The 14,687-nt window shown below is 49.4% G+C and overlaps 13 non-coding genes across 13 annotated transcripts; all 13 read right to left on the bottom strand.

The window, feature by feature from the left end:
- Positions 1 to 866: 866 nt before the first annotated feature.
- On the bottom strand, positions 867 to 985 carry LOC124562885. Its single transcript, XR_006969694.1, has one exon. It is a non-coding gene; the product is annotated as a 5S ribosomal RNA (ribosomal RNA).
- A 1,023-nt stretch (positions 986 to 2,008) lies between these two features.
- On the bottom strand, positions 2,009 to 2,127 carry LOC124562884. Its single transcript, XR_006969693.1, has one exon. It is a non-coding gene; the product is annotated as a 5S ribosomal RNA (ribosomal RNA).
- A 1,022-nt stretch (positions 2,128 to 3,149) lies between these two features.
- Positions 3,150 to 3,268, bottom strand: LOC124563231. Its single transcript, XR_006970006.1, has one exon. It is a non-coding gene; the product is annotated as a 5S ribosomal RNA (ribosomal RNA).
- Positions 3,269 to 4,291: 1,023 nt separating this feature from the next.
- Positions 4,292 to 4,410, bottom strand: LOC124562883. Its single transcript, XR_006969692.1, has one exon. It is a non-coding gene; the product is annotated as a 5S ribosomal RNA (ribosomal RNA).
- Positions 4,411 to 5,432: 1,022 nt separating this feature from the next.
- Positions 5,433 to 5,551, bottom strand: LOC124562882. Its single transcript, XR_006969691.1, has one exon. It is a non-coding gene; the product is annotated as a 5S ribosomal RNA (ribosomal RNA).
- A 1,022-nt stretch (positions 5,552 to 6,573) lies between these two features.
- On the bottom strand, positions 6,574 to 6,692 carry LOC124562881. Its single transcript, XR_006969690.1, has one exon. It is a non-coding gene; the product is annotated as a 5S ribosomal RNA (ribosomal RNA).
- A 1,023-nt stretch (positions 6,693 to 7,715) lies between these two features.
- Positions 7,716 to 7,834, bottom strand: LOC124562880. Its single transcript, XR_006969689.1, has one exon. It is a non-coding gene; the product is annotated as a 5S ribosomal RNA (ribosomal RNA).
- A 1,022-nt stretch (positions 7,835 to 8,856) lies between these two features.
- Positions 8,857 to 8,975, bottom strand: LOC124562878. The gene has a single exon (XR_006969687.1). It is a non-coding gene; the product is annotated as a 5S ribosomal RNA (ribosomal RNA).
- Positions 8,976 to 9,997: 1,022 nt separating this feature from the next.
- LOC124562877 lies at positions 9,998 to 10,116 on the bottom strand. The gene has a single exon (XR_006969686.1). It is a non-coding gene; the product is annotated as a 5S ribosomal RNA (ribosomal RNA).
- Positions 10,117 to 11,139: 1,023 nt separating this feature from the next.
- LOC124562875 lies at positions 11,140 to 11,258 on the bottom strand. The gene has a single exon (XR_006969685.1). It is a non-coding gene; the product is annotated as a 5S ribosomal RNA (ribosomal RNA).
- Positions 11,259 to 12,280: 1,022 nt separating this feature from the next.
- On the bottom strand, positions 12,281 to 12,399 carry LOC124562874. Its single transcript, XR_006969684.1, has one exon. It is a non-coding gene; the product is annotated as a 5S ribosomal RNA (ribosomal RNA).
- Positions 12,400 to 13,421: 1,022 nt separating this feature from the next.
- LOC124562873 lies at positions 13,422 to 13,540 on the bottom strand. Its single transcript, XR_006969683.1, has one exon. It is a non-coding gene; the product is annotated as a 5S ribosomal RNA (ribosomal RNA).
- A 1,023-nt stretch (positions 13,541 to 14,563) lies between these two features.
- LOC124562872 lies at positions 14,564 to 14,682 on the bottom strand. Its single transcript, XR_006969682.1, has one exon. It is a non-coding gene; the product is annotated as a 5S ribosomal RNA (ribosomal RNA).
- Positions 14,683 to 14,687: the final 5 nt, after the last annotated feature.

Below are 14,687 nucleotides of genomic sequence, written 5' to 3'. Positions count from 1 at the left end.
GGAAGGACGCGCTTCGTGTATTTTTTTTTTTTTTTTGTGAGATTTATAAATTTATTTATTAACATTACATCGTTACAAGCTAACAACTTTACAACATAAAACACGAACAGAATTGTAATTGTAAGCACTTCCTTCTGCAATCCGACGTGCCAGCAGAGCGACTGCCGAATTAGCGGGCGCGCCGCCGTGTGTGTGAGACGCGCAGCTTCTCGTTGCACCTCCTGTCATCCGCTTGGCGCGTGCAGCCTTCGACACTCGCGGAAGACGCATCTTGTCCCTGGTGTCCAGCGCAGGAGGGCTGGCGCGCGGCCGACCGGCGTATGGCCTGTGCGGGGTGTGGCAGAGTGTTGTTGGAGGGCGCCACTGCTGGCGATGTGAGCTTCCTCGCCTCGCCTCAGACGAGGTGTTTGCGTAATTTGCAGTGCATTCGCACCATTCCTATCGCTGTCCCTGTCCCCGTCCCGACTTGTCCCGACTTTGCTCGACTGCCGCTCGCTGCCGCTCGGGTCGTGGCCCATATAACAGCGCAAGCACAAGAAACGTCTGCAGGAGATGACGAGACGAGACGAGACGACTGAGGAATAAATTTATAATTACATATCGAAGTAGGAATTGTACACCGCTACACAACAACAGGCGCTGACGTATTTCAGAACACATCTGCCGATTCGTACTGTTTTGTCGTTTTCAAAGACTTCCTGGCGAACTTGGTTAGCACATTCTCCCTCAAACTGAGATATTTACTGCAATTTCGCACCTTATGGTCATTACAGTAGATTAAAATGCTTAAGCAAGAATCTTTGTCACAACAGAACGGTGGTATGGAAAGAGGGCGGTATAAAAAAAAAAAAAGGTAAATGAAAGGGAGCCAACAGCACGTGGTGTTCCCAGGTGGTCACCCATCCAAGTACTAACCACGCCCGATGTTGCTTAACTTCGGTGATCGGACGAGAACCGGTGTACTCAACATGGTATGGCCGTTGGCGCCCATATAATGTAGGCGCATGGCAGAATTCGCATTCGGTTCTTATCCCAACACACACAAAATCATACTTTTCGGTCGAAAGCAGCCGCATTTTTTTTTTATTGACAATTCGTCACGTTAGCGCGAACGCAATCCTGAGTTCCAAAACTTATGAGCCGGAAGGACGCGCTTCGTGTATTTTTTTTTTTTTTTTGTGAGATTTATAAATTTATTTATTAACATTACATCGTTACAAGCTAACAACTTTACAACATAAAACACGAACAGAATTGTAATTGTAAGCACTTCCTTCTGCAATCCGACGTGCCAGCAGAGCGACTGCCGAATTAGCGGGCGCGCCGCCGTGTGTGTGAGACGCGCAGCTTCTCGTTGCACCTCCTGTCATCCGCTTGGCGCGTGCAGCCTTCGACACTCGCGGAAGACGCATCTTGTCCCTGGTGTCCAGCGCAGGAGGGCTGGCGCGCGGCCGACCGGCGTATGGCCTGTGCGGGGTGTGGCAGAGTGTTGTTGGAGGGCGCCACTGCTGGCGATGTGAGCTTCCTCGCCTCGCCTCAGACGAGGTGTTTGCGTAATTTGCAGTGCATTCGCACCATTCCTATCGCTGTCCCTGTCCCCGTCCCGACTTGTCCCGACTTTGCTCGACTGCCGCTCGCTGCCGCTCGGGTCGTGGCCCATATAACAGCGCAAGCACAAGAAACGTCTGCAGGAGATGACGAGACGAGACGAGACGACTGAGGAATAAATTTATAATTACATATCGAAGTAGGAATTGTACACCGCTACACAACAACAGGCGCTGACGTATTTCAGAACACATCTGCCGATTCGTACTGTTTTGTCGTTTTCAAAGACTTCCTGGCGAACTTGGTTAGCACATTCTCCCTCAAACTGAGATATTTACTGCAATTTCGCACCTTATGGTCATTACAGTAGATTAAAATGCTTAAGCAAGAATCTTTGTCACAACAGAACGGTGGTATGGAAAGAGGGCGGTATAAAAAAAAAAAAAGGTAAATGAAAGGGAGCCAACAGCACGTGGTGTTCCCAGGTGGTCACCCATCCAAGTACTAACCACGCCCGATGTTGCTTAACTTCGGTGATCGGACGAGAACCGGTGTACTCAACATGGTATGGCCGTTGGCGCCCATATAATGTAGGCGCATGGCAGAATTCGCATTCGGTTCTTATCCCAACACACACAAAATCATACTTTTCGGTCGAAAGCAGCCGCATTTTTTTTTTATTGACAATTCGTCACGTTAGCGCGAACGCAATCCTGAGTTCCAAAACTTATGAGCCGGAAGGACGCGCTTCGTGTATTTTTTTTTTTTTTTGTGAGATTTATAAATTTATTTATTAACATTACATCGTTACAAGCTAACAACTTTACAACATAAAACACGAACAGAATTGTAATTGTAAGCACTTCCTTCTGCAATCCGACGTGCCAGCAGAGCGACTGCCGAATTAGCGGGCGCGCCGCCGTGTGTGTGAGACGCGCAGCTTCTCGTTGCACCTCCTGTCATCCGCTTGGCGCGTGCAGCCTTCGACACTCGCGGAAGACGCATCTTGTCCCTGGTGTCCAGCGCAGGAGGGCTGGCGCGCGGCCGACCGGCGTATGGCCTGTGCGGGGTGTGGCAGAGTGTTGTTGGAGGGCGCCACTGCTGGCGATGTGAGCTTCCTCGCCTCGCCTCAGACGAGGTGTTTGCGTAATTTGCAGTGCATTCGCACCATTCCTATCGCTGTCCCTGTCCCCGTCCCGACTTGTCCCGACTTTGCTCGACTGCCGCTCGCTGCCGCTCGGGTCGTGGCCCATATAACAGCGCAAGCACAAGAAACGTCTGCAGGAGATGACGAGACGAGACGAGACGACTGAGGAATAAATTTATAATTACATATCGAAGTAGGAATTGTACACCGCTACACAACAACAGGCGCTGACGTATTTCAGAACACATCTGCCGATTCGTACTGTTTTGTCGTTTTCAAAGACTTCCTGGCGAACTTGGTTAGCACATTCTCCCTCAAACTGAGATATTTACTGCAATTTCGCACCTTATGGTCATTACAGTAGATTAAAATGCTTAAGCAAGAATCTTTGTCACAACAGAACGGTGGTATGGAAAGAGGGCGGTATAAAAAAAAAAAAAGGTAAATGAAAGGGAGCCAACAGCACGTGGTGTTCCCAGGTGGTCACCCATCCAAGTACTAACCACGCCCGATGTTGCTTAACTTCGGTGATCGGACGAGAACCGGTGTACTCAACATGGTATGGTCGTTGGCGCCCATATAATGTAGGCGCATGGCAGAATTCGCATTCGGTTCTTATCCCAACACACACAAAATCATACTTTTCGGTCGAAAGCAGCCGCATTTTTTTTTTATTGACAATTCGTCACGTTAGCGCGAACGCAATCCTGAGTTCCAAAACTTATGAGCCGGAAGGACGCGCTTCGTGTATTTTTTTTTTTTTTTTGTGAGATTTATAAATTTATTTATTAACATTACATCGTTACAAGCTAACAACTTTACAACATAAAACACGAACAGAATTGTAATTGTAAGCACTTCCTTCTGCAATCCGACGTGCCAGCAGAGCGACTGCCGAATTAGCGGGCGCGCCGCCGTGTGTGTGAGACGCGCAGCTTCTCGTTGCACCTCCTGTCATCCGCTTGGCGCGTGCAGCCTTCGACACTCGCGGAAGACGCATCTTGTCCCTGGTGTCCAGCGCAGGAGGGCTGGCGCGCGGCCGACCGGCGTATGGCCTGTGCGGGGTGTGGCAGAGTGTTGTTGGAGGGCGCCACTGCTGGCGATGTGAGCTTCCTCGCCTCGCCTCAGACGAGGTGTTTGCGTAATTTGCAGTGCATTCGCACCATTCCTATCGCTGTCCCTGTCCCCGTCCCGACTTGTCCCGACTTTGCTCGACTGCCGCTCGCTGCCGCTCGGGTCGTGGCCCATATAACAGCGCAAGCACAAGAAACGTCTGCAGGAGATGACGAGACGAGACGAGACGACTGAGGAATAAATTTATAATTACATATCGAAGTAGGAATTGTACACCGCTACACAACAACAGGCGCTGACGTATTTCAGAACACATCTGCCGATTCGTACTGTTTTGTCGTTTTCAAAGACTTCCTGGCGAACTTGGTTAGCACATTCTCCCTCAAACTGAGATATTTACTGCAATTTCGCACCTTATGGTCATTACAGTAGATTAAAATGCTTAAGCAAGAATCTTTGTCACAACAGAACGGTGGTATGGAAAGAGGGCGGTATAAAAAAAAAAAAAGGTAAATGAAAGGGAGCCAACAGCACGTGGTGTTCCCAGGTGGTCACCCATCCAAGTACTAACCACGCCCGATGTTGCTTAACTTCGGTGATCGGACGAGAACCGGTGTACTCAACATGGTATGGCCGTTGGCGCCCATATAATGTAGGCGCATGGCAGAATTCGCATTCGGTTCTTATCCCAACACACACAAAATCATACTTTTCGGTCGAAAGCAGCCGCATTTTTTTTTTATTGACAATTCGTCACGTTAGCGCGAACGCAATCCTGAGTTCCAAAACTTATGAGCCGGAAGGACGCGCTTCGTGTATTTTTTTTTTTTTTTGTGAGATTTATAAATTTATTTATTAACATTACATCGTTACAAGCTAACAACTTTACAACATAAAACACGAACAGAATTGTAATTGTAAGCACTTCCTTCTGCAATCCGACGTGCCAGCAGAGCGACTGCCGAATTAGCGGGCGCGCCGCCGTGTGTGTGAGACGCGCAGCTTCTCGTTGCACCTCCTGTCATCCGCTTGGCGCGTGCAGCCTTCGACACTCGCGGAAGACGCATCTTGTCCCTGGTGTCCAGCGCAGGAGGGCTGGCGCGCGGCCGACCGGCGTATGGCCTGTGCGGGGTGTGGCAGAGTGTTGTTGGAGGGCGCCACTGCTGGCGATGTGAGCTTCCTCGCCTCGCCTCAGACGAGGTGTTTGCGTAATTTGCAGTGCATTCGCACCATTCCTATCGCTGTCCCTGTCCCCGTCCCGACTTGTCCCGACTTTGCTCGACTGCCGCTCGCTGCCGCTCGGGTCGTGGCCCATATAACAGCGCAAGCACAAGAAACGTCTGCAGGAGATGACGAGACGAGACGAGACGACTGAGGAATAAATTTATAATTACATATCGAAGTAGGAATTGTACACCGCTACACAACAACAGGCGCTGACGTATTTCAGAACACATCTGCCGATTCGTACTGTTTTGTCGTTTTCAAAGACTTCCTGGCGAACTTGGTTAGCACATTCTCCCTCAAACTGAGATATTTACTGCAATTTCGCACCTTATGGTCATTACAGTAGATTAAAATGCTTAAGCAAGAATCTTTGTCACAACAGAACGGTGGTATGGAAAGAGGGCGGTATAAAAAAAAAAAAAGGTAAATGAAAGGGAGCCAACAGCACGTGGTGTTCCCAGGTGGTCACCCATCCAAGTACTAACCACGCCCGATGTTGCTTAACTTCGGTGATCGGACGAGAACCGGTGTACTCAACATGGTATGGCCGTTGGCGCCCATATAATGTAGGCGCATGGCAGAATTCGCATTCGGTTCTTATCCCAACACACACAAAATCATACTTTTCGGTCGAAAGCAGCCGCATTTTTTTTTTATTGACAATTCGTCACGTTAGCGCGAACGCAATCCTGAGTTCCAAAACTTATGAGCCGGAAGGACGCGCTTCGTGTATTTTTTTTTTTTTTTGTGAGATTTATAAATTTATTTATTAACATTACATCGTTACAAGCTAACAACTTTACAACATAAAACACGAACAGAATTGTAATTGTAAGCACTTCCTTCTGCAATCCGACGTGCCAGCAGAGCGACTGCCGAATTAGCGGGCGCGCCGCCGTGTGTGTGAGACGCGCAGCTTCTCGTTGCACCTCCTGTCATCCGCTTGGCGCGTGCAGCCTTCGACACTCGCGGAAGACGCATCTTGTCCCTGGTGTCCAGCGCAGGAGGGCTGGCGCGCGGCCGACCGGCGTATGGCCTGTGCGGGGTGTGGCAGAGTGTTGTTGGAGGGCGCCACTGCTGGCGATGTGAGCTTCCTCGCCTCGCCTCAGACGAGGTGTTTGCGTAATTTGCAGTGCATTCGCACCATTCCTATCGCTGTCCCTGTCCCCGTCCCGACTTGTCCCGACTTTGCTCGACTGCCGCTCGCTGCCGCTCGGGTCGTGGCCCATATAACAGCGCAAGCACAAGAAACGTCTGCAGGAGATGACGAGACGAGACGAGACGACTGAGGAATAAATTTATAATTACATATCGAAGTAGGAATTGTACACCGCTACACAACAACAGGCGCTGACGTATTTCAGAACACATCTGCCGATTCGTACTGTTTTGTCGTTTTCAAAGACTTCCTGGCGAACTTGGTTAGCACATTCTCCCTCAAACTGAGATATTTACTGCAATTTCGCACCTTATGGTCATTACAGTAGATTAAAATGCTTAAGCAAGAATCTTTGTCACAACAGAACGGTGGTATGGAAAGAGGGCGGTATAAAAAAAAAAAAAGGTAAATGAAAGGGAGCCAACAGCACGTGGTGTTCCCAGGTGGTCACCCATCCAAGTACTAACCACGCCCGATGTTGCTTAACTTCGGTGATCGGACGAGAACCGGTGTACTCAACATGGTATGGCCGTTGGCGCCCATATAATGTAGGCGCATGGCAGAATTCGCATTCGGTTCTTATCCCAACACACACAAAATCATACTTTTCGGTCGAAAGCAGCCGCATTTTTTTTTTATTGACAATTCGTCACGTTAGCGCGAACGCAATCCTGAGTTCCAAAACTTATGAGCCGGAAGGACGCGCTTCGTGTATTTTTTTTTTTTTTTTGTGAGATTTATAAATTTATTTATTAACATTACATCGTTACAAGCTAACAACTTTACAACATAAAACACGAACAGAATTGTAATTGTAAGCACTTCCTTCTGCAATCCGACGTGCCAGCAGAGCGACTGCCGAATTAGCGGGCGCGCCGCCGTGTGTGTGAGACGCGCAGCTTCTCGTTGCACCTCCTGTCATCCGCTTGGCGCGTGCAGCCTTCGACACTCGCGGAAGACGCATCTTGTCCCTGGTGTCCAGCGCAGGAGGGCTGGCGCGCGGCCGACCGGCGTATGGCCTGTGCGGGGTGTGGCAGAGTGTTGTTGGAGGGCGCCACTGCTGGCGATGTGAGCTTCCTCGCCTCGCCTCAGACGAGGTGTTTGCGTAATTTGCAGTGCATTCGCACCATTCCTATCGCTGTCCCTGTCCCCGTCCCGACTTGTCCCGACTTTGCTCGACTGCCGCTCGCTGCCGCTCGGGTCGTGGCCCATATAACAGCGCAAGCACAAGAAACGTCTGCAGGAGATGACGAGACGAGACGAGACGACTGAGGAATAAATTTATAATTACATATCGAAGTAGGAATTGTACACCGCTACACAACAACAGGCGCTGACGTATTTCAGAACACATCTGCCGATTCGTACTGTTTTGTCGTTTTCAAAGACTTCCTGGCGAACTTGGTTAGCACATTCTCCCTCAAACTGAGATATTTACTGCAATTTCGCACCTTATGGTCATTACAGTAGATTAAAATGCTTAAGCAAGAATCTTTGTCACAACAGAACGGTGGTATGGAAAGAGGGCGGTATAAAAAAAAAAAAAGGTAAATGAAAGGGAGCCAACAGCACGTGGTGTTCCCAGGTGGTCACCCATCCAAGTACTAACCACGCCCGATGTTGCTTAACTTCGGTGATCGGACGAGAACCGGTGTACTCAACATGGTATGGCCGTTGGCGCCCATATAATGTAGGCGCATGGCAGAATTCGCATTCGGTTCTTATCCCAACACACACAAAATCATACTTTTCGGTCGAAAGCAGCCGCATTTTTTTTTTATTGACAATTCGTCACGTTAGCGCGAACGCAATCCTGAGTTCCAAAACTTATGAGCCGGAAGGACGCGCTTCGTGTATTTTTTTTTTTTTTTGTGAGATTTATAAATTTATTTATTAACATTACATCGTTACAAGCTAACAACTTTACAACATAAAACACGAACAGAATTGTAATTGTAAGCACTTCCTTCTGCAATCCGACGTGCCAGCAGAGCGACTGCCGAATTAGCGGGCGCGCCGCCGTGTGTGTGAGACGCGCAGCTTCTCGTTGCACCTCCTGTCATCCGCTTGGCGCGTGCAGCCTTCGACACTCGCGGAAGACGCATCTTGTCCCTGGTGTCCAGCGCAGGAGGGCTGGCGCGCGGCCGACCGGCGTATGGCCTGTGCGGGGTGTGGCAGAGTGTTGTTGGAGGGCGCCACTGCTGGCGATGTGAGCTTCCTCGCCTCGCCTCAGACGAGGTGTTTGCGTAATTTGCAGTGCATTCGCACCATTCCTATCGCTGTCCCTGTCCCCGTCCCGACTTGTCCCGACTTTGCTCGACTGCCGCTCGCTGCCGCTCGGGTCGTGGCCCATATAACAGCGCAAGCACAAGAAACGTCTGCAGGAGATGACGAGACGAGACGAGACGACTGAGGAATAAATTTATAATTACATATCGAAGTAGGAATTGTACACCGCTACACAACAACAGGCGCTGACGTATTTCAGAACACATCTGCCGATTCGTACTGTTTTGTCGTTTTCAAAGACTTCCTGGCGAACTTGGTTAGCACATTCTCCCTCAAACTGAGATATTTACTGCAATTTCGCACCTTATGGTCATTACAGTAGATTAAAATGCTTAAGCAAGAATCTTTGTCACAACAGAACGGTGGTATGGAAAGAGGGCGGTATAAAAAAAAAAAAAGGTAAATGAAAGGGAGCCAACAGCACGTGGTGTTCCCAGGTGGTCACCCATCCAAGTACTAACCACGCCCGATGTTGCTTAACTTCGGTGATCGGACGAGAACCGGTGTACTCAACATGGTATGGCCGTTGGCGCCCATATAATGTAGGCGCATGGCAGAATTCGCATTCGGTTCTTATCCCAACACACACAAAATCATACTTTTCGGTCGAAAGCAGCCGCATTTTTTTTTTATTGACAATTCGTCACGTTAGCGCGAACGCAATCCTGAGTTCCAAAACTTATGAGCCGGAAGGACGCGCTTCGTGTATTTTTTTTTTTTTTTGTGAGATTTATAAATTTATTTATTAACATTACATCGTTACAAGCTAACAACTTTACAACATAAAACACGAACAGAATTGTAATTGTAAGCACTTCCTTCTGCAATCCGACGTGCCAGCAGAGCGACTGCCGAATTAGCGGGCGCGCCGCCGTGTGTGTGAGACGCGCAGCTTCTCGTTGCACCTCCTGTCATCCGCTTGGCGCGTGCAGCCTTCGACACTCGCGGAAGACGCATCTTGTCCCTGGTGTCCAGCGCAGGAGGGCTGGCGCGCGGCCGACCGGCGTATGGCCTGTGCGGGGTGTGGCAGAGTGTTGTTGGAGGGCGCCACTGCTGGCGATGTGAGCTTCCTCGCCTCGCCTCAGACGAGGTGTTTGCGTAATTTGCAGTGCATTCGCACCATTCCTATCGCTGTCCCTGTCCCCGTCCCGACTTGTCCCGACTTTGCTCGACTGCCGCTCGCTGCCGCTCGGGTCGTGGCCCATATAACAGCGCAAGCACAAGAAACGTCTGCAGGAGATGACGAGACGAGACGAGACGACTGAGGAATAAATTTATAATTACATATCGAAGTAGGAATTGTACACCGCTACACAACAACAGGCGCTGACGTATTTCAGAACACATCTGCCGATTCGTACTGTTTTGTCGTTTTCAAAGACTTCCTGGCGAACTTGGTTAGCACATTCTCCCTCAAACTGAGATATTTACTGCAATTTCGCACCTTATGGTCATTACAGTAGATTAAAATGCTTAAGCAAGAATCTTTGTCACAACAGAACGGTGGTATGGAAAGAGGGCGGTATAAAAAAAAAAAAAGGTAAATGAAAGGGAGCCAACAGCACGTGGTGTTCCCAGGTGGTCACCCATCCAAGTACTAACCACGCCCGATGTTGCTTAACTTCGGTGATCGGACGAGAACCGGTGTACTCAACATGGTATGGCCGTTGGCGCCCATATAATGTAGGCGCATGGCAGAATTCGCATTCGGTTCTTATCCCAACACACACAAAATCATACTTTTCGGTCGAAAGCAGCCGCATTTTTTTTTTATTGACAATTCGTCACGTTAGCGCGAACGCAATCCTGAGTTCCAAAACTTATGAGCCGGAAGGACGCGCTTCGTGTATTTTTTTTTTTTTTTTGTGAGATTTATAAATTTATTTATTAACATTACATCGTTACAAGCTAACAACTTTACAACATAAAACACGAACAGAATTGTAATTGTAAGCACTTCCTTCTGCAATCCGACGTGCCAGCAGAGCGACTGCCGAATTAGCGGGCGCGCCGCCGTGTGTGTGAGACGCGCAGCTTCTCGTTGCACCTCCTGTCATCCGCTTGGCGCGTGCAGCCTTCGACACTCGCGGAAGACGCATCTTGTCCCTGGTGTCCAGCGCAGGAGGGCTGGCGCGCGGCCGACCGGCGTATGGCCTGTGCGGGGTGTGGCAGAGTGTTGTTGGAGGGCGCCACTGCTGGCGATGTGAGCTTCCTCGCCTCGCCTCAGACGAGGTGTTTGCGTAATTTGCAGTGCATTCGCACCATTCCTATCGCTGTCCCTGTCCCCGTCCCGACTTGTCCCGACTTTGCTCGACTGCCGCTCGCTGCCGCTCGGGTCGTGGCCCATATAACAGCGCAAGCACAAGAAACGTCTGCAGGAGATGACGAGACGAGACGAGACGACTGAGGAATAAATTTATAATTACATATCGAAGTAGGAATTGTACACCGCTACACAACAACAGGCGCTGACGTATTTCAGAACACATCTGCCGATTCGTACTGTTTTGTCGTTTTCAAAGACTTCCTGGCGAACTTGGTTAGCACATTCTCCCTCAAACTGAGATATTTACTGCAATTTCGCACCTTATGGTCATTACAGTAGATTAAAATGCTTAAGCAAGAATCTTTGTCACAACAGAACGGTGGTATGGAAAGAGGGCGGTATAAAAAAAAAAAAAGGTAAATGAAAGGGAGCCAACAGCACGTGGTGTTCCCAGGTGGTCACCCATCCAAGTACTAACCACGCCCGATGTTGCTTAACTTCGGTGATCGGACGAGAACCGGTGTACTCAACATGGTATGGCCGTTGGCGCCCATATAATGTAGGCGCATGGCAGAATTCGCATTCGGTTCTTATCCCAACACACACAAAATCATACTTTTCGGTCGAAAGCAGCCGCATTTTTTTTTTATTGACAATTCGTCACGTTAGCGCGAACGCAATCCTGAGTTCCAAAACTTATGAGCCGGAAGGACGCGCTTCGTGTATTTTTTTTTTTTTTTGTGAGATTTATAAATTTATTTATTAACATTACATCGTTACAAGCTAACAACTTTACAACATAAAACACGAACAGAATTGTAATTGTAAGCACTTCCTTCTGCAATCCGACGTGCCAGCAGAGCGACTGCCGAATTAGCGGGCGCGCCGCCGTGTGTGTGAGACGCGCAGCTTCTCGTTGCACCTCCTGTCATCCGCTTGGCGCGTGCAGCCTTCGACACTCGCGGAAGACGCATCTTGTCCCTGGTGTCCAGCGCAGGAGGGCTGGCGCGCGGCCGACCGGCGTATGGCCTGTGCGGGGTGTGGCAGAGTGTTGTTGGAGGGCGCCACTGCTGGCGATGTGAGCTTCCTCGCCTCGCCTCAGACGAGGTGTTTGCGTAATTTGCAGTGCATTCGCACCATTCCTATCGCTGTCCCTGTCCCCGTCCCGACTTGTCCCGACTTTGCTCGACTGCCGCTCGCTGCCGCTCGGGTCGTGGCCCATATAACAGCGCAAGCACAAGAAACGTCTGCAGGAGATGACGAGACGAGACGAGACGACTGAGGAATAAATTTATAATTACATATCGAAGTAGGAATTGTACACCGCTACACAACAACAGGCGCTGACGTATTTCAGAACACATCTGCCGATTCGTACTGTTTTGTCGTTTTCAAAGACTTCCTGGCGAACTTGGTTAGCACATTCTCCCTCAAACTGAGATATTTACTGCAATTTCGCACCTTATGGTCATTACAGTAGATTAAAATGCTTAAGCAAGAATCTTTGTCACAACAGAACGGTGGTATGGAAAGAGGGCGGTATAAAAAAAAAAAAAGGTAAATGAAAGGGAGCCAACAGCACGTGGTGTTCCCAGGTGGTCACCCATCCAAGTACTAACCACGCCCGATGTTGCTTAACTTCGGTGATCGGACGAGAACCGGTGTACTCAACATGGTATGGCCGTTGGCGCCCATATAATGTAGGCGCATGGCAGAATTCGCATTCGGTTCTTATCCCAACACACACAAAATCATACTTTTCGGTCGAAAGCAGCCGCATTTTTTTTTTATTGACAATTCGTCACGTTAGCGCGAACGCAATCCTGAGTTCCAAAACTTATGAGCCGGAAGGACGCGCTTCGTGTATTTTTTTTTTTTTTTGTGAGATTTATAAATTTATTTATTAACATTACATCGTTACAAGCTAACAACTTTACAACATAAAACACGAACAGAATTGTAATTGTAAGCACTTCCTTCTGCAATCCGACGTGCCAGCAGAGCGACTGCCGAATTAGCGGGCGCGCCGCCGTGTGTGTGAGACGCGCAGCTTCTCGTTGCACCTCCTGTCATCCGCTTGGCGCGTGCAGCCTTCGACACTCGCGGAAGACGCATCTTGTCCCTGGTGTCCAGCGCAGGAGGGCTGGCGCGCGGCCGACCGGCGTATGGCCTGTGCGGGGTGTGGCAGAGTGTTGTTGGAGGGCGCCACTGCTGGCGATGTGAGCTTCCTCGCCTCGCCTCAGACGAGGTGTTTGCGTAATTTGCAGTGCATTCGCACCATTCCTATCGCTGTCCCTGTCCCCGTCCCGACTTGTCCCGACTTTGCTCGACTGCCGCTCGCTGCCGCTCGGGTCGTGGCCCATATAACAGCGCAAGCACAAGAAACGTCTGCAGGAGATGACGAGACGAGACGAGACGACTGAGGAATAAATTTATAATTACATATCGAAGTAGGAATTGTACACCGCTACACAACAACAGGCGCTGACGTATTTCAGAACACATCTGCCGATTCGTACTGTTTTGTCGTTTTCAAAGACTTCCTGGCGAACTTGGTTAGCACATTCTCCCTCAAACTGAGATATTTACTGCAATTTCGCACCTTATGGTCATTACAGTAGATTAAAATGCTTAAGCAAGAATCTTTGTCACAACAGAACGGTGGTATGGAAAGAGGGCGGTATAAAAAAAAAAAAAGGTAAATGAAAGGGAGCCAACAGCACGTGGTGTTCCCAGGTGGTCACCCATCCAAGTACTAACCACGCCCGATGTTGCTTAACTTCGGTGATCGGACGAGAACCGGTGTACTCAACATGGTATGGCCGTTGGCGCCCATATAATGTAGGCGCATGGCAGAATTCGCATTCGGTTCTTATCCCAACACACACAAAATCATACTTTTCGGTCGAAAGCAGCCGCATTTTTTTTTTATTGACAATTCGTCACGTTAGCGCGAACGCAATCCTGAGTTCCAAAACTTATGAGCCGGAAGGACGCGCTTCGTGTATTTTTTTTTTTTTTTTGTGAGATTTATAAATTTATTTATTAACATTACATCGTTACAAGCTAACAACTTTACAACATAAAACACGAACAGAATTGTAATTGTAAGCACTTCCTTCTGCAATCCGACGTGCCAGCAGAGCGACTGCCGAATTAGCGGGCGCGCCGCCGTGTGTGTGAGACGCGCAGCTTCTCGTTGCACCTCCTGTCATCCGCTTGGCGCGTGCAGCCTTCGACACTCGCGGAAGACGCATCTTGTCCCTGGTGTCCAGCGCAGGAGGGCTGGCGCGCGGCCGACCGGCGTATGGCCTGTGCGGGGTGTGGCAGAGTGTTGTTGGAGGGCGCCACTGCTGGCGATGTGAGCTTCCTCGCCTCGCCTCAGACGAGGTGTTTGCGTAATTTGCAGTGCATTCGCACCATTCCTATCGCTGTCCCTGTCCCCGTCCCGACTTGTCCCGACTTTGCTCGACTGCCGCTCGCTGCCGCTCGGGTCGTGGCCCATATAACAGCGCAAGCACAAGAAACGTCTGCAGGAGATGACGAGACGAGACGAGACGACTGAGGAATAAATTTATAATTACATATCGAAGTAGGAATTGTACACCGCTACACAACAACAGGCGCTGACGTATTTCAGAACACATCTGCCGATTCGTACTGTTTTGTCGTTTTCAAAGACTTCCTGGCGAACTTGGTTAGCACATTCTCCCTCAAACTGAGATATTTACTGCAATTTCGCACCTTATGGTCATTACAGTAGATTAAAATGCTTAAGCAAGAATCTTTGTCACAACAGAACGGTGGTATGGAAAGAGGGCGGTATAAAAAAAAAAAAAGGTAAATGAAAGGGAGCCAACAGCACGTGGTGTTCCCAGGTGGTCACCCATCCAAGTACTAACCACGCCCGATGTTGCTTAACTTCGGTGATCGGACGAGAACCGGTGTACTCAACATGGTATGGCCGTTGGCGCCCA

This window comes from Schistocerca americana, unplaced genomic scaffold (assembly GCF_021461395.2).
Source record: "Schistocerca americana isolate TAMUIC-IGC-003095 unplaced genomic scaffold, iqSchAmer2.1 HiC_scaffold_119, whole genome shotgun sequence".
NCBI classification, from domain to species: Eukaryota; Metazoa; Arthropoda; class Insecta; order Orthoptera; family Acrididae; genus Schistocerca; species Schistocerca americana.
This window is presented reverse-complemented; position numbering and strand designations above follow the sequence as displayed.